Genomic DNA, 17,483 nt, shown 5'->3' on the forward strand with positions numbered 1-17,483 from the left:
CAGGTCGTTCATTGGTCAGATGGACATTCAAAGTAGAGAGAGAGAGAGAGAGAGAGAGAGAGAGAGAGAGAGAGAGAGAGAGAGAGAGAGAGAGAGAGAGAGAGAGAGAGAGATGTGTGATTACTTTGGCAGCTTTACTTCTCCACTAATTTAACCAAAGTGTCTCTAAAATCTCATGGCGCTTCAAGTTTCCGTACTTGAAGAGATTCATGGTGAAAAACACCAACTTTTCCATAACGCCAAAGGTTATCGGATGAGGTTCCTTACAGTTAGGGTGAACAAAACGGGAATCAGGTCGCAGCAATTTGAAAAATTATATTCAGAATATGAAGCAACGCCTCACAAATGTTACCAGATTATCCTCAGCTAACGAAATGTTTTTGCCTCAACATGCGATTCATGAAGTCCGTAAATCCAGTTATTCAAAGGTAGAGGCCAACTCAAGGTCACTGACCTATCTTCACAAGTTGTATCCGAGATCTTCTCTCCTCGAAGATACTCTGTTTCATTCCAAGAATTATTCGTAGTCGCCTTAGTAGAAAGGCAAACAGGCACTCTCTCTCTCTCACACACACACACACACAGAGGGAGAGAGAGATGGCAAACTTTTCATTTGTCATGGGTTAAAGGGTTAGTGCTTTTAATAACTGGAAGGCAAGAACGAAGATTTGGTGACCTCTCGTCAAGCTTAAAAGCATGGCTTTCGCTTCACCAGCCTATCAGGTCCCGAGTTCCATTCCCGAAAGAGCCTGAACGTCAAAATAACGCTCCGTAAATCACAATGCGCCTAGTACAGCCGGAGTGGATAATAGAAGTGGCTAGCAACTTCATCCAAAAAGACTTTTGCAAAACTGGAACGCTAGCAACTGTTTCTCAAGTCATCTTCCTAAGCGGGTAATTCATATAAATATATATATATATATATATATATATATATATATATATATATATATATATATATATATGTGTGTGTGTGTGTGTGTGTGTGTGTGTGAGTGTGTGTGTGTGTGTGTGTGTGTGTGTGTGTTTGTAAGCTTTGCAAAACGCGATTTTATATCAAACACGCTCAACTATGTTGTTAATAATGATTCTATTTCTGCCAAATTTAATATACGTGTATATTCTTTTGTAAACCTTAATCAATATTTTGAAGCTATGTTAGTTTTTATCTCTTTTTTATTAAATGATTTTCTATTCCTAATTAAATTCAAGGCCATAATGACCTTTTGCGCCTAAAGCTGATAAATCGATTATGTATGGACCACTCCGCGGCACTAATTAATTTCCCTAAGCTAGTAGTACAAACAACATCTATTTTTCCTTCGGCACGAGAAACGGTTGTTCTTGGAGGCCGCTGGCTCGTACACCTCGTTCATTACATCACAACAGCACAGTTCCCGACTTTTTAATTAAGAATGGCCTCTAATTTTCGGCCCCAAAATGGTTACCTAAACATGATCATTTGGTGGTACCCCAATAGGCTCCTTAAGAATGGATACAATATTCCGATTACGGATCACGTTTGGGCGTTTCCAATTAATTAGTTTTAATAAACAACAGCTTTTTATTGAGGAATTCAAAGCCAAAGCGCTATCCCGTTAACCTTTCTAGCCTCTTTCACTTTAAGTGGATGTTTGTTCTTCCTCTGACTTCAGGAATGTATATATTATTCTCAGACTTCCGGACTTACATAGCTTATAATTGCATGATGTTTTCTCTCAGTATCGATGAAACTTTTCTTGTTATCTCACTACTCCAGTGCTTAAATATACTTTAACTGAAGGATTCCTTTTTTCAAGATTTTACTTTCTATTTCACTCTCGGTTACTGAAGACTGCCATCATTTTATCAATTGAAGTAACGAAGTTTATTTATGTTCTTGTTTTAGGGTTTAAAATAATATTTTGCTTTATTTCACCATACATAGTTATCTCTTCTTTGAGTTAATATGTTTTTTTATCGTTCCGTTTCTGCAATTGTGATACTTGCACATTAATGCTGTAGGCAGAGATTATACTTATAATTTTAATAACCCTACTGGAACCATTATTATTTAAGATAAATAAGATGGAATAAATTCTTCTGCCTCCTTTTTTATGCGGTTTTGGAATTAGATTATTTTTTATTGCTCAGTTGCAACATTTTATACAGGTTATTTATTATAAGTTTTACCGAGATGTTCCACTTTGATGGTAAGGTAAGGTACTGAGATGTTTGCATGCCAGCGATTGACAAACATTCCGGATGAGTATATGTAATGGTCACTTGCAGTGAATTCGGCTTCTTGATTTCTTAATAGTTTGGTTACATATTCAATTGGAAATGTTTGAGTCCATTTTTAGTTTTCTGTAAAACAAAACTACTGAGATGGCTTTGCCTGCCCGTCCGCACTTTTTCTATTCGTCCTGAGATCTTTAAAACTACTGAAACCAGGGGGCTGTAAATTGGAATGTTGATCATCCACGATCTAATCATCAAACATACTCAATTGCAGCCTTCTAGACTCAGTAGTTTTGATTCTTTTAACCATAATCGTGCTTCTAGGAAAGATATAGGAAAGGCCACCACCGGGCCGTGGATAAAGTTTCATGGGCCGCCGTTCATACAGCTTTATAGTGAAACCATCGAAAGTTAGAGTTATTTTCGATGACCTTGATTATGCGCTGTAGCAGTTATACCGGAGACTCGATTCCACCGAAGAAACATCAAGATTGGAGCCTGGGTCAGGAAGGCCCGCACGTTCACCCCTAACTCACTTTCACGAAGGATGAGAATTAATTTCAGTTGACGCTTATATATGCATTATGTTTATGTAATTCAGACAGTTTGCTTGAATTAAGATGAACGACGCCTCACTACGATAGCTGAATGTTCTTGCATTTACCGATGAATTGCTATTAAACTTCAAGTCCTCGTATATCACTTAAACTTTTAACACTGATTATTCATGATATATACTTCCTCAATTAATATAGTCCCGCTAGGTATTTGAAAGAGAAAGTCCAAGGATTATGAAATTTAAAAGATTCCGTTTACATTTAAGCTTGAAAAAACAAAATTTAACGATTCTTGAAACCCCAAATCGCAGTTTCACAACATAATTATTATAAGATGTTTTAAAAAATCACTCAAGGTCACTGATTCTAATCTAAGGGCTTACCTCTAATTCTCAGAGTAATTAGATAACTAAGTGAGGCTGTGAAGATACGTAAATTCCTAATCCTTTTCGTCGATTTAATTTAAATGTAAGCAGCTAAAAACGTTAAGATCAACATTCAAGGTATAGCCTCTCTCTCTCTCTCTCTCTCTCTCTCTCTCTCTCTCTCTCTCTATATATATATATATATATATATATATACATATATATATATATTATATATAGTATATATATATATATATATATATATATATATATATATATATATATATATATATATATATATATATATATATACATACATACATACATACACACACACACACACACATATATACATATATATCATATATATATATATATATATATATATATATATATATATATAATATATATATATATATATATATATATATATATATATATAAGATATCTATCTATATATATATATATATATATAAAATTTGAATAACTTGATCACGAAATATATAAAACGTGTGTCGGTGTCTATATTTGTAGGTATAAATATGTGTGCGTGTGTGTGGGCTTATTGTCTCCATTTGCGTTTACCTGTAAATGTATTTTCCCCTGAGCCAGCAAAACTGAAGATTATTTTAGAGGGAGCATTTCGATTGGATTCCTGAAACGGAACATTCTTTTTTCTCTGATAAGTGCGATTACATCTAATCTGATGAGTGCTATCAAGAACCATTACAGCTGCGTTGATAAGTAGCATCGTGCTGATAAGCACTTTGGAGTCTGTGTCCTGCTGATTACAGTCATTTTTAGGCCGATGACTCGCCAACACCCGAAAGGATGTTCGTTTCATCTCTTTCTGAGGCTCTGGTTTAACTGTAAACTCCTTGCTACTTAAGGAAAGGATGATGATTATTTTCAGTTTTTCGTTTTTTTTTCTTTGATTTGAACGTCAAGTAGTTTTACTCGCAACGCCAGTCCGCCGATACATGTCATGTCATCTACGGTGGAGACACCATACAAGTGTATGAACTCCTGTGTGGTGGAAATGCGGCGAGAAGGTGGCATTGTGTCGTCACCACAGGCGATTCAATTCCTTCCTCGACCTTCTATGGGCTGCATTTGTTCCGGGGTTTTAAAGGACGTATCTTATCTTGTGTTGTCTCTTTAGTCTCCTTCTGTTTTTTTTCCTTGTTTCCCAGTTCTTTGTTGTGCAAGACTTTTTGTTGAGCTTCTATGACCTTTTGATCCTTTGTTTATATTGGAGTCTACTTTTCCTTTCTCCTTTTGCCTCCATTCTTAAATCAAGGGCGTTCGGTCGAAGGTAGGCCTGGCCAACCGTGTCATAAAGCGTCTCTTAAGTAATGGGGTTTTATTCATGTGCTTAGCGTTATCTCAATGGCTGATCTCTCATTGTGCGAGGCACACTTTTATTACTTCAAGCGCCTCTCTTACAATTCCCTTAGACAATGGAACGGCCAATCTACTCCAGAAGGGGAACTAATTTTGATAGATTGCGTGGCGCCCTCTCTCTCTCTCTCTCTCTCTCTCTCTCTCTCTCTCTCTTGCAACACGTCAGTTCAGTATGCGTGTAGTGCTGAAACTCAGCTCTCATGAAATAAGGCCGAGGAATTAAAAGCGGCCAAATCTGCTAAAGGAGAATCTCTTTATGCTTATATAAATGCATTTGTAATAGAAGATCCACCTTCAGTATCACTCTTCTTACTGTTATTGTAATTCATCAGCTTCCCACCGTCACAATTTTTCTGCCATTTGCTGCTTTAGAATAATAATTCAGCCCTTTTTTTATCTCATGATTTCTTTGTGTTTCATTTTATGCTGTTCTCACGTGCAAAATAGGCTTGGAAATATTGAGGATTTAGTGATTATGTCATTTCATACTATTTTTAAAGAACAGAATTCCTATGAAATTACTGCTGTACGTTTGGATTTACTATAATTACCTTAATCACAATTATACCTCATGGTATAGTATGTTTTCCTGAGGGTTTCTTTAGCTGTTGATTCTTCCTCCTAAGCTAGAGAAACTGGTTACTTCCGCCTAAAAATGCACTCCATATAACATCATATTGTAAAGGGGGTCAGAGTGTATAATGAGTGACCGAAATAAACTAATTAAACGGATAAAGTGGGTATGGATAAGTCTAAATAGAACTGCAGTTTAATGTTCAAGATTTTCGGAACTGTTTTTAATAGATGTTAATACATCTATTGCTCAAATTCTACTGCACTAAATATAAAAAAGATAGATATAAGAAAAGGACTTTTTTTTGCAGTATGAGTATTGGGATTTTGTTATACCCAATTGATTGGCATTGTCGCGGATGCTATTATTTTGTTTTCCTGCATCCCACTAGAAAGCAAGCCTAACGGCCGCTGGCCTCAGGAATAGAGGCGAATCTGCCATTTACGGAACATACGTTCCACCAAGGGGTCCACAACCTTTGCTAAGCGGTCCGATGTCTCAGGGTACGTCATTTTCGTACCCCAACACCATGGCACTTCCTAGGACAGCAACGTCCAGCCTTTAACCTTCACTGCCATGCCGTACTTTGGTGCTATCTGCCTAGAGAGAGAGAGAGAGAGAGAGAGAGAGAGAGAGAGAGAGAGAGACTTCTTCCAATGGCTATTTCCTCCTCTAATGGATCCAAAGTCATCCACTATGCGCTCTGCTTCTTTGGGATGCAATGCATCAATATCCCAAGCCATTGGCACTATTACTTGCATTATGAACTGTTCTTTTGGGAGCTAATTTCTCTTTTGTGCAAAACAACTTCTTTTGCATCATTTTACCTTGATTCCATGGTAAAATAAGTTGGTCATTTATTCAAATATCTTTAAGACAAAATGATATTTAATATATCATGGGCACCATAAGCAAATTAAAAGTATACCTTTATGATGTAAATATCTTTGATACTAAATATGGGAAAGATGAGCTGACGCTCCATAGAGGAGTGAGTGGGATGACCTTCTGGTTTCTGCAAGATATCATTGATACGAACGTTTATAGCCTTTTTATCTGACTGGAAGTCGCAGTTGCTGTTGTTGTTTTGTGCTTTTCTAAAATAATGGCTCTTCCTTGCTTACTAAACTTAGTGATAATGTTGCCACTAAAGGGTTTATTCGATGAATTGTCGTAAATAAGAAAAAAACCGTAGATTTTGCATTCTCAGGAAAAGAATTTGTAATAAAGTAAAACATTACCAAAACTATGTGCAGTAATCGAAAATGGATTTGTATTCATTATCAGACAGTAGTAAATACTTCAATAATGAAAAACATTATGTGATTTTGTGGCCTGTAGTATAGAGAAACCTGATGTAGTATCAGAGATGTAATATTTTGGCGCAAATATTTGTACATCAAAGCAGGTTATTTTAGTGTATCTTTCCTTCAGTAACTTTCCCATCATGATGCACTTTCTTAGAGTCCCATATAGAAATTATAAGAGAGAGAGAGAGAGAGAGAGAGAGAGAGAGAGAGAGAGAGAGAGAGAGTAAAATAGTATATAAGTAGATATATTCTCGGAGAAATGAAAGAGCAGACTGAGGAGGTCCCGTGGACACCCTCTTCCAACGGTACTTCTTGCGCCGGGAAGGGAACCCTGCCCACAGTTCCGCCTTCCTATCCCGCTGAGTTCGCGTCACTGGAATGAAAGAAGAAGAAGAAGAAGAATAAAAAAGAAGAAGAAGAAGAAGAAGAAGAAGAAGAAGAGGGGGATGAGGAGGAGGAGGAGGAGGACGAGGAGGAGGAGGAGGAGAAGGAGATGGGAGGAATGTTATAGAACTAAAATTAAATAAGATCCGGGAAAATTAAATAGAAAGAGCGTCAGGAGATGGGCATAAATATGTCAAAGATATTTAGAAACAGGACTAAAGGATGACTAAAAGGGGTCTGTAGAGGAATGCTGCCCTTTCTTTTAAGTCTCCCTCCCTGTCTTTCAACTTAAAGCACTTCATATGAAGTGTGTGTATGTTTGTTTGTGTTTGTGTGTATAAATATACATGTACAGATCTATAAAGTGTCAAATGCCTCTGCGTGTTTGCGTTGATTTTCGTGTCTCTGGATGCAATATATTCATCTGAGTATGTATCGGGAATCGCCATTGGCGTTAATTTCCTTATAAATGCATTTATAAGTCCGTCCATCAGATCACCTATGAGGCTGAAAAAGAGGCATCTGACGTAGTCACTTAAAGTGCAAAGATATATCAGTGCAAAATCTCCTGACACTGGTATTATGTAAGAAATAGTTTACATCAACCTTTGCCAATAATTGGCATGACGAGGTGAAGTTCGAAACGGCTGAGTCAGTAGCTACGTGTTAACAATACAGTAAATATTGCCAAAGAGGGTAGTACCATAGGCTAAATTTCTCTTACTGTGTTCATATGCGATTTTAACCTGTAAACAATCTGTTTCGTATAACTGGATTCTTTCTGTGAAGTGGTTTTCATTTCATTACGCCTTTGACAGTTCTACATTGACAAAGCCATCTCAAATTTGATACAGATAGGTTGAATGACTGAGATTGATCGCCATCCTGGTGCTGATGGTGTTTTGACACCGATATGGACTGAATCAGTCAACTTCAAAGACAGACATTGAACTAAAAATTAATTGTTAGTTATGTTGTGGAAAGTTTGAAGCTTATGAATATTTTAATTTTCATGCCTTAAAAACTTTTTCAGTGATTTTCCCTGCCAATTACGGAACAGAATTTAAGAGCAGTCTCTCTCTGGGAATGCAAATTCTGTAACTTCGTTCGCTTTAGAACTGAGTATTTTTTTACAGAGCACAAATTGCGTTATTTTTGTGCATTGTTTTATATTTTACTTTCATAGAAAATATATTGGTACTAACAGTTCAATTCATTCATCAGTTCATCAGTTCACAGTGCCAATATTTCAATTATTATTTTTTTAATATTTCATGTTTGTTCCTCTTATAATAATAATTTTTATTTTTTCATTCATCAGTTAAGAATTATCTTTGATATATCACTTTCCTTAAATTACAACGGGATGAATGAACTAATTTATCACTTGGATCGCAATGAAAATTGGCCAGATACAAACGAAAAGGAATTAAACATTGTATAAACTGGGCTTTCAGGTTGAAATTCAAGAGTAAATTCTAACAGTAGAGATGCTTGATTTGCTTCATACCATTCACCCTTATTAAGCCGTAATCAAAGGAGTCAATAATACTAAAAGGATCAATCACCGTAAAAATAAATCAAAATTAAGTATAATCAAGAGAACTTGTCAATAAAACATGATGAGTTCTTATATGAATTAACCGCACAAATTATCTGTACCTCTGCTAAAATTTTCTTTCAATTATCACAATAAAGCAAAAGAAAAACAGGTAGAATAACGTCTATATATATATAGAAGTATGTATGTAACCAGTAATAAATAAGAACAACATACGAAGAACTAACGGATCCCATATCTTCAATGGAGAGAAGCCATGTTGTAGTTACCCCTTGCAAGCCAACAACAACGTTTTCTATGCATCGTTCATAAGACTGGTAGCAAGAGCTTTAATGAAGTTCTACCTTTTCGGAACATTCTCTGAGCACATACGACCTGTTAATGCGATTCGCCCACTCTCATACACAAGGAATTTATGTCCCACACTTGTTAAGCAGAAGAAGGGTGGGAGGCGAACGAGGGAGAAAAGGAAACCCTTTTAAAAGTGAAAGGTGGACTTTTTAAACAACTCGTGTTACGTAAGGTGATCGTAAAGCACGTAAAAAAGAAAAAAGAAGCTAAACACGGTTATTTATAAAGGTGAGAGATGGCTCTAAACTTAAGGTGAAAACGGAACGTCAAGGTTTTCCGCAATTTTCCTTTAACTAATACACCACTCGTCTTTATTTTCATATCCTTTGCAATAAATAAATAAAGAAATAAAACTTTGATAAGTGAAAGGAACGCTCTTGGTATATCATAAAATATATATTTTATAAGTTTCTTATAAGGTTTATAGGGGCTTCCAAACGTTCCACTACAGATTGCTCATTTAACATTATCTCGCTCAATTTTCAGTTTTATGCTTTCTCTCATAACGTTCAAAACTATTATAAAAGAATTGAGTTTATTTTTAAAAAATGCTCTCATTAGCCTACCATATTCTTTGCTTAACCTGAAAAAGTTTGGTTCTCTCTCTCTCTCTCTCTCTCTCTCTCTCTTCTCTCTCTCTCTCTCTCTCTAGTCGTTATCGTTACTGAACACTCGTCATCATCATCATCATCATCCTCAACATTCACCTGTCTCTTTCTCCCTCTCTATTTTATTACTCCTTTGTTTGCAATTATGATAAGTAGAATTTGAGCCTAATTGTAATTTCTCTCATCATCAGATCAGTGAAGTCAACTATTGTGTTGGTTGATACCATCAAATTGCCCGTACCTGCGCAAAACCCACCGTACGTTGGTCAGTTACCTTTGGATTTGCGTTTTATTCCCTGCACTACTTGCTGATGTGCGGTTGGCATATCTGATCGAATTTTAGGACTGAAATAAGAGCTTGGATCGAAGAAATATGTTATCAGATGGGCAGTTTGGGATTTAGCTGAGAATCACAAGCGGTCAGATGTGGGACATTGGTAAACTTAGGCAGAAGGTTTCTTGGTTTAGCACAGATTTAGATCGATTCACAACTGTTTCTAAGACTCCGGAAATTTTCAAAATTCGTGAGGATATCCTTTTTCTAGGGAGTCAAATAAAATTGTAGTGTTGTTTATAAGAGTGAGAGTTGCGTCATTTTTCACTTAAGAATGTAGTCATTATTTCTTGATAAAAGTCTTTTCTAGTATAACTATTGAACTGACAACAAAAATATCCGCTGTGGGAAACTAGGTTTTCTGAAACATATTTCCCGTTTCGCAAATGAAAAAGATGTTTTAGGACTTATTACCCTCTGACCAACCCCTAACACTCGGCGTCAATACCTAAACTAGTTATTTGAATAACCCTCGGTAACCCTAATCAGTCCCAAAAGAAAGTAGTATGCTTTTTTTCCTAATTTGCACTTCAACCTATGATTTTGTTGATTGATTGACCTTTTACCTTTTCGCTAATATCTATCGTTTAATGGACTTTATAACTTGTTTTGACGGTATTGCTTTTTTATACTAGTTCTTATTTTCTCTTTATAATCAAAATCACTTCAAGTTGAACTGATGATGTTAACCCATGAACACATATTTTTATTCTGTGTTAACTCTTAAATGCTAACCAAGATTCGTATATTCTACATCGCCCGAATTACCTCATAGCTAAGAACATTTTACTTTACTAGAATTTTTCTCGAACCCTTCGTTTACTTTTCTTGATTTTAGTATTATCTTTTCATTTTCCTTATTGAGAGATATTACCTTTTCTACTTTCGTCTCCGTGCTACTTCTTGTTGAATCTCCCTAGATTTATTATTTTCTGATTCTGAAATGTTTTAGTCTTCTTATGATTTTATCTCCTTTATCTCCGTTATTTGCTAATGATTTTACATGGATTTCCAATATATGAACAAATTACTATATTTGGTATGATTAACCATTCCGTTACAGCAAACAAACTAACAAACGCAAATATTTCGTAGAAAGATTCAAATGGTCGTTCAGATTTAGAACTAGAGAAAAAGACGAAGAGATCAATGTGAAAAATTAAGCATCAAACGTCTTAAAATATCACCGACAACAATTCGACCGAAGTAGGTGTGCATTAAAAAACTATATGTATGTGTGTATGTGTGAATCTATACGTATATATAATTAAGAGATAAGCGGCCAAATTTGAACGGATCACTTTCTCATGAAAAATCAATCAAGCTTTCGTGATATTCTGTCAATCAAGGTATTTATTTCATTGCATTAAGTCTTTATAAATCGCAAAGCATAAAAGACAACTGATTTTTCAGCTGCATATTTCTGTTATTTTTTATATATATAATTGACGACGGGATTGGATAAAAAAACAGCTTCTACTGTCTAATTCTTCAGTACTTAATCTTATACCACCGTATACAGTACGGCACCGAATTTCCGAGACACTTTCTCTACACAAATCATATTGCGACCGGACGTTAAATATACACTTCTCTTGTGTTTGGTACACGGACTGACGAAAATTGCTTCGAGAGACGTCAAACACTTACAATTTGTTGTTGATGGATAACGGCGACAGTGGTTGGGTAAGATCCGAAGTATGTCGGGAAATTAAGTACTTTGCTAAGTATGATGGTTTTTTTTATGCATCAGTTTTTGTTCGTTTACCTTTCTTTCTATGTAAGTTATTCTCTCTCTCTCTCTCTCTCTCTCGCTCTCTCTCTCTGTGTGTGTGTGTGTGTGTGTGTGTGTGCGTGTGTGTGTGTGTGGAGATGAGTGTCCTTTTTCTCTTGTGTGTGAGTGAAATTAGCATAGCAAGAAGATTTCCTTACTTGTAATCGTATTTGTAATATATATAATGATAAACATTACGAAATTGTTAATAATTAATCTCTCATTTCATTTAGGTTTTTTGTCAATGAATGGTAAGTTTAATTACGGACCACAGGAGATTGTTGATGTATGAAGATTGTTTTCAGCAAAAAATGTCAGCTGGTTGTTTGTAGAACTTCCTGAAATATCAGACGATAAATTACAGCAACAACTGTCCTAGTAGCATTTCAGAACTTGGTCGGGCAAGAGCTCTCCGTGAGTTACTTTCAAAATTTTGTAAGCACTGTAGGCAAGGACCATCATTTGTGAAGTATTTAGTGTTTGAAAATGGTCACATCCATTAATTTCAAGTGCTATGGAATGGAGTGATTTGTTGTCTCTACCTTACAAGAATGACCAGACGGCCTAAGAAAGTGGTGCAACCTATTCTTAACTACAACCTTTTCCCACAAACGTCCCTTAAATGCGATTATGATCCCTAGAACTCTCCACGGAGAGAAAAAGAATCTCTCTCTCTCTCTCTCTCTCTCTCTCTCTCTCTCTCTCTCTCTCTCTCTCTCTCCCAAAAACTAAAAACATGTTTTCTGCTGTAATCAGGCAAAGTTAATACCTTTGTAAGTTAGAAATATGAATTCTTTTACTTGTATGAACCAATTTTTTACGTATGTATGAATGATTATTTGGAGCTTTTACTTAAAAAAAAAAAAAACTATCAGTTTAACATGCAAATATGCGAATAAGATGAAAGAGATCGTTCAAAAATAAAATTCACGAATAAATCACCGCCCGAAGAGCGGAGCCTACCAAGCGCCCCCCTCCCGGCTCCTTCCCCCCGCCGCGTAAAAAATTAAATTCAATCCACTGATTTTCGCAGCCTTGAGAACCCGGCAATTATTCCTTTAGACCAAGAGCATTCACTGCATTTTCCTAAGTGAAAAAGGACGTCGGTGGGCTAGACTAGACGTAGCTGGTAGTTACGGCGTCAGAAGATGTATGGTAGACTTCGAAAGGGTTAAATCAAGGGCGGGGCTGACGTTGCTGACACCCTCACTCCCACAATGCTCATCGTTATCGCCACTTTCACCCTCTGTAGAATGGCCCCTGCATGATGGCTGGAGGTAGAATCAATGTAAGTGGGGTAAGAGACCCCGCTGTGGAAGCAATTGCCTTCGTTAAGAGCCTCTTTCTCCCTCTTTATTCGAATGTATTCATCATGTATATTAAAGGAAAAGGAGAGTGGGACAAGGGGCGTGCTGCCCATAAGCATGCACACATGCACATACATGCACATGCACTCGCATACACACACATATGGACGTATATGATTTATATATGCATTATATATATGTATGCATGTATGTATCATGCATATCATTGAATGCTATCGTACAGATGGCATTTATAATTTTATGAACACACCTATTCAGTTTCTTAAACCTTCTTCTATCTTCAAAAGGAAAATCTTGAAAGATATGACGAAAATTGATGCTATGCTCCTTTTTTTATTACTCAGAGCTAATGGATTATCAACTCTTAACTGACATCAGGGCACTACTAATCTTTCAGTGGAACTATATACTCTAATAATGATTTGAACACACTAAAAAAGGTAAGAGATAAAAAAAATGAAAATTAACAATAGTTGATCCCCTGCTCCGGGGAGGGACTGATTTGCTGTGAACAACTTCAGCATCTTCGATTAAGTTATTTGAGGGCAGGTTTTTTGTAACGTACATTAACAATATTCATCGTTAATGTGATAACCTTAAAATTCCAGGGACACGACTCCAGATGAATATATATTGGGTGCACCTCCAGCAATTATTTAAAAGGCTAAGGCACCTCCAGCAATTATTTAAAAGGCTAAGGCACCTCCCCTCAATAAGAAAAGGTGAAGTTGAGCTACTCGTCCTCTGACATTTTTTTTTTTTATTTTTGTCGATAAGAAGCTAGCAACTGACAATTGTTGGTTTTAACAGGTCTTTCCTAGATATGCAAGGCAAATGCGTTCTGGTTTAGATGGAGAATGACAGTCACTTTGTCCGTCCAAGGAGACTAAAGGTGCGCTTGCAACAGGAGCATGAACAATGATACTTGCAGCCGTTATACAAGGATTCATCCCTTATACGTGGATTCATTCAGGCACTAACCCTCTACTGATTTTTATCAGAAATATTTTCATTGCTTTCCTGTAGATCATCGTTACTCGATAGGCTACGTTTCTCCGAAAGGGTTATTTTAAAGTAAAACTCACTCAGACACTGTTGTAATTCACTGCATTAAATAAATGCTCAGCAAGAATTTCGCGGAGGAGAATTTGATCCAAAAGTAATTTTGAGCCTCAGGGAATATCACTATTTTAGCTACTATATAACATCTACATTAATTCATAATTCTTAACTAGAGTAGCATTAAAGGAGCTTTCTCAAAGTCTGTGGGCTGAGAAAGTTCCCAGTCACCTTTCCAATGTAATTCCTCATACTGACTGATTGATTCCTTTGGAGTGGCGTTACCCGAACTATGCTAACCCTTTACCGTGCATAGAAATGTACATAGTAGCTACCTGGCAGTCAAGCCATATTGGAATAATTTGTAGGTCATCAGAATTCTTGTAGCGTTGTTAATGATAAGCGCAAATGACTATATTTTAATCTATCAAACATCAGTTTCGTTTGCATTTATTTTTTTGTCCGTCTTTCGATTTTCACCCAAGTAACATGGAAAAACGTTTTTAACCAAATAAAACAACAAGCAAAATAGTTATGCCTCTAAATAACAAATTTCTTTAGATTCATTTTCGACTTGTTAATTCCCACCACGACCTGCTTACCTTCCATCAGCTTCTCCCTCCTCCCCTAACTCCCAAAACCCACCCAAAGACTCCCTTCTCTCCCCCCAACACCCATCTAAGACCCCACCCTCTACCCCACCCGACATCCATATTGGGCCTGGTGATAGTGATTTAAAAGGAAAGGAAAATCGATATATAAAAAAGACGAGGGTTTTTCATGTATCCTTGTTAGCCATGATTGATCAGTCTCGTTACCTTAATAATGTGTGCTCCATCTTTGCCTGTCTATCGTTATTAGCAATGGATGGATTTTAATAAGACCTCAGCGTTGCGCTTGCAAATTAATTTCCGTCCCGTTTAGTTCAGCAACAACGATTCAGGTATTACTTTGGAATAAAAGAATAAATGCATGAAAGTGATTCCTTCGCACGTAAGAAATTTTTTATTTGTTTACTAATGTCAATATTTTCTCGATTTTGATGTATATTTGGCGTGACCAGCTGTTTTCACCAGTAAGCGAAAGCGACATGCTTTGAATTTGCAATATTAAACTGAAGTGGGCTTTTGTCATAAAAATGAAATAGTAATTGCAATAAAATAAGCTTATCGAATTTTAAAAATTAATAATTAAGAAATAAACATAACTGATTGTTTATGAGTTTTGCATTCTCATGGTACTAACCAAAATACCATCGGGGTAACTATCAGGAGCCAAAAAAATCGAATGCATATAAAAAACGAAAAGAAATTAAAGTGAAAATAAATACAATTTCCAAACAACTACATTCACTAAATAAGATACATGGCAACTCTAAACAAAACAGTTTACGATTGGCTACGAGGGGTAGAACTGACATAAAAAGTTATTATGGTAAGAGAGCTTACTTTGTTGAGCAATTACTTTCCAGCCTGAAATTGTTTTTCTCATAATAAAAAAGAAAGATGTTTGGACTAAACACTTGGCCTCGTTGTTGTTGAGTTCAAGCAAAGCAATTTTCCTATTTCATTTGTCTTTATGTTACCTTTTTTTTTAAGACACGAAAGTTGAATAGACCTGTAGATCATTGTGGTCAGATATCCTTGAAAGTTTTCCTGTCTCTGTTTCTCTGTTATTTTTTGTATCAATTTGTGCACTTGTTTTTCCTTGTCATCTATTATTAGTTGTATTAAATTAGACGGATGCATGATGATGAATCAATATAAAAAAAGAAGTGCAAGCTTTTGATTACCAATTATCCAAATTTTTATGTTTTAATCTTAACCGCTAGCCAGATTCTTTTTATTTATTTCAATAAACCATTTGAAAAGTAAGAAAACCCCAAAATTAGAACAATACACATGTAACATCCAGAAAAAAAAGAAACTCATGCTCCTTGAAAATAATAGAAATTCAAAGCAGTTCATTACATTTCCGAAAGATAGCCATAAATCAAAAAACACTCAAGGAAAAAGCTTGACCCTTTGAACGCTAGAGGTAGCCGTGAATGCTACCTTACATTTACATTTAAATTTCTTCAAAACTTCCTCTCTTTTACCGGTTTTTTTTTTTCGGGAATTTCGAATGATAAAATGTACTAACGGGAATTTTGATCACATTATGTATATATATATATATATATATATATATATATTATATATATATATATGTATATATATATATATATATATTATATTATATATATATATATATATATATATATGATATATATATATATATATATATATATTATATATAATATATATATATATATATAGATATATATATATACATATATAGTATATATATATATATATATATATATATATATATATATATATATATATATAAGTATATATATATATTCCAGCTATTCAAAGCATCATGGTTGCTTTATGGAATTCCTTGTTTTTTATTTCGTTGTAATTTTTCAGTCTCATTTCGAAAGATAGTTATCATCAAGATTCTTTCATGTTTTTAATATTTCACTCCTCGTCTTTTACCTGATAATTTCATTGATTATGTTTTCCTTGCTTAGACACTTAGTTTGCACTGTCTTTTGGTTTTTCTACTACATTTACAGGTTCAGCTAAATAATAATGATGATAATAATAATAAAGCACATAAGATCCAACGGTACATGAACAGGAATAAGGGATACCAACAGAACAAACTATTCGGAACCAACCAGAAAAGACTAAACAGCCAACTAAGAGGGGAAGACAACCACCAAGAAATTCCTGAAGCCGAACCAAGTAAGAGACTCTGGGAAAACATATGGAGCAATCCGGTATCACACAACAAACATGCGACACGGCTCCAGGAAGTCAAGGAAGAAGAAACAGGGAGAATAAAACAAAGATTCACAGAGATCACGACAGACACAGTCAGACACCAACTAAAGAAAATGCCAAACTGGAAAGCCCCAGGTCCCGATGAAGTCCATGGATACTGGCTCAAAAACTTCAAGGCCCTACACCCACGAATAGCAGAACAACTCCAGCATTGTATCTCAAATCGCCATGCACCCAAATGGATGACCACAGGAAGAACATCCTTAGTACAAAAAGACAAGAGTAAGGGAAATATAGCCAGTAACTACAGGCCTATCACCTGCCTACCAATAATGTGGAAGTTACTAACAGGTATCATCAGTGAAAGGCTATACAACTACCTAGAGGAGACAAACACCATCCCCCACCAACAGATAGGCTGCAGAAGGAAGTGTAGGGGCACAAAAGACCAGCTCCTGATAGACAAAATGGTAATGAAGAACAGTAGGAGAAGGAAAACTAACCTAAGCATATCATGGATAGACTATAAGAAAGCCTTCGACATGATACCACCCACATGTCTAATAGAATGCCTGAAAATATATGGGGCAGAGGAAAACACCATCAGCTTCCTCAAAAATACAATGCGCAACTGGAATACAATACTTACAAGCTCTGGAATAAGACTAGCAGAGGTTAATATCAGGAGAGGGATCTTCCAGGGCGACTCATTGTCCCCACTACTCTTCCTAGTAGCCATGATTCCCATGACAAAAGTACTACAGAAGATGGATGCCGGGTACCAACTCAAGAAAAGAGTCAACAGAATCAACCATCTGAT

The 17,483-nt window shown here is 35.9% G+C and overlaps 1 protein-coding gene across 1 annotated transcript in view; it reads left to right on the plus strand.

The window, feature by feature from the left end:
- Nucleotides 1–17,483, plus strand: part of LOC135211066 (uncharacterized) — a 207,984-nt gene that overhangs the window by 91,947 nt on the left and 98,554 nt on the right. Inside the window, 1 exon segment of the mRNA XM_064244126.1 lies at nt 9,526–9,599. The gene's annotated coding sequence lies outside the window, so the exon portion shown is untranslated.

The sequence above is a fragment of the Macrobrachium nipponense genome, chromosome 4, assembly GCF_015104395.2.
Source record: "Macrobrachium nipponense isolate FS-2020 chromosome 4, ASM1510439v2, whole genome shotgun sequence".
Classification (NCBI taxonomy): Eukaryota; Metazoa; Arthropoda; class Malacostraca; order Decapoda; family Palaemonidae; genus Macrobrachium; species Macrobrachium nipponense.